Raw genomic sequence first — 2,730 nt, forward strand, 5'->3', positions numbered from 1 at the left:
GAATACAGCCACAGTGCAGTTTTGTGTCTCTGAGCAACATGACGGTGTTTCGTTCTTGAATCAATCAACCGTTTAAATGATTCGGTTCAATCGCAATGACTCACTTATTAACAGTGATTTGCTGCTGCCTGCTGGCGGATTTAATTTCTTTTTTTTTTTAATGTTTTAAATAATTTCAAATGTCAGTATTCAACGTTTTATGTTTAATATATCAAAACATTGTTTATGCATTTGTAATTGCAGGTTAAATGCATTCATGTGTGTAAATACATCTAAATGCCACTTCAGATGCAGCTTCTGTGTTGATTTAATTTGCTTGGTAACAGCCCAAATGTCTTATTATTCTAATTCCCTGATTAAATGTAAGAATTTGACTCAAAAGATAATGGACACTTTTAGAAAAAATGGCTTTATAAAGGGAATTTATAAATGCCCATAAAATGCAAAAATCAGTTTAAACTTATTGGAAAAGATTCATTTCTATCAGTATGGACTGACCACCACACAGAATATGAAGAATATTAAAAACATTAGGAGTCAGCTGTCTTCGGCAGTCCTTAAGGTACCAGCACAATAACACACTCAGCAAAATATCGTCTAATTATCGTTATCGATAAAATCCCAGAAAATATCGAGATATAATTTTTGTCAATATCGTATTCCCCTATTATGTTGTGAATAAAATAGTTTATACAAAAATGAGGCATCTTATCACTTACCTTTATTTTGTCTCTTATTCATATGACTTACAAAAGGAGATGTTAGGCAGAATGATGTGTCATTCATAAAGCTATCAGTTACTTTTTCATTTAGCTAATTAAATGGTGAATGAGAGTCATCTCATTTTGTGTGCCAAATATATTTATTTGTATAAATTCATTGTATAATTGTAATTACATAATGACTTTCAAAAGCTGAAGTGATTACCTTTATTTATTTGTTAGAATATATATAGGCCTATAGCTCAATTTTTTAACTAACTGCAAAAGCTGAATAATCAATCAAAGTCTACTTATTAATCAGTGAAATAATCGACGATTAATCGTTCTAATAGATAGATTAATTAAATAGTTAGATTAATCGATTTTCAAAATAATAGTTTGTTGCAGCCCTACACTGAAGAAAGCGTTATTATGGTTTATAGACTTGTGTTTTGACCAGAAGTGACAGTTTGATGTTAAAAATGTCTTGATGGATTTGTTTATTAAAAACAGAGATTTTCACTTTGTTAGATATTAATTGATAGACTGGAGTTGTGTGGAATACTTGTGGTTCATTGTGATGTTTTTATCAGCTGTTTGGACTCTTATTCTGACGGCACCCATTCACTGCAGACTGCAGAGCATCCATTGGTGAGCAAGTGAAATCTGTTCCAGTGAAGACGCGATATCAGTCGACCTCTAATTTGTGTGTTTTGATAAATTGGTACATAAATCAAATCCAGCAAGGGTTCTATATGGACATGCAGTATTAATTGTATTTGTGTAGGTCTTAAAATGTCTTAAATTTGATTTTAAAGCTCTGCAGATGCCCATGTGTTACGTCCTAGTGAGATCATTGTTGTACATTTTGATCTTTGTGCACTAGTGATTGAGATTGACATGGTTCTGACAGACTGAGAATGGAAGCATGTTTCCTAATGAATGTTTATGATTGTTTTTGACTGCGTTATCACTTGATGTGTTCAACACGAATGTTGCTTTGAGTTTGCCAGTGGCCAGGTATGGCTGCACACAACCGGTTTTGTTCATACAAACAAACAAACCAACGAACATCTGTGCAAATCAGATACTGACGTCAGTGGCTTTTCTTAATGTTATTTGTTTTGCTTTGCCTTGCAGGTGTTTGGAGCGACACCCTCGTGTAAAATCTTCGCAAGATTTCCGAAGGCTTGCCCGCAAGTACAATTTAAGGTAAGTCAGGGTTAAATGTCCATTGTGTTCTTTGAAACCTCATTTGACACATTGAGGAGTTCAAATGCGTCTACATATTTGGTCCTCATCCATCTGTAGATTAGATCATGCCATTTTTGGTCTGAGATGCGAGTAATGGCTGCTAGTGAATACAGGCTTTGTGAGTCATGTGATATCAGGTTCAGCGCTCTTCTGAGGTGGCCGTCGGGGGAGGCAGGAATCTTTGGAATGGTGATCAAACCAAAATCCCATCTGGCAAAACAAAATTATCCATTGTTTCTGATGGTAGACTCCCATGAATGCCATTTAGCATCATTGTATTTGTGTACCAGCATCCCTGCTTGATTACTTGAACATTCATCAATAGGGATGTGCCAATGCCAAACTATATATGTTTAAAACTGACGAGTTGGTGAGTTGATTAATTGGTCCTGGGGAAACCATGGATAATTAGGCTGGCTTCATTTGATAATTTCATATCTGATGCATTACTTGAGCAAGATTTACATTGGACATGCTAAAAATCAGATGGATGGAACGTGACATTTAATTTTTAAGTTTGATTATTTTTACCTTAATGTGCTATCTTAAAAACAACGCTTGTGGTGGCACCTTTAAAAAAAATAAAAAGGGAGAGAAGTGATGCAGTGGCCAGAGATATCCTTCTGAATCTGTAGTTGTGAAGCTAGGGCCCTATGAAATATTTTATTTTTCTCCATTAATTTCCTTGATTCCATTTTAATGGTTTCATTAAATATTAATAATCCAAAAAGTCTCTAATTCATTGATTGTAGGGATGCACCGATATGAAAATTTT

Source organism: Sinocyclocheilus grahami, unplaced genomic scaffold (genome assembly GCF_001515645.1).
Source record: "Sinocyclocheilus grahami isolate Dianchi unplaced genomic scaffold, SAMN03320097.WGS_v1.1 scaffold3614.1, whole genome shotgun sequence".
Lineage (NCBI taxonomy): Eukaryota > Metazoa > Chordata > Actinopteri > Cypriniformes > Cyprinidae > Sinocyclocheilus > Sinocyclocheilus grahami.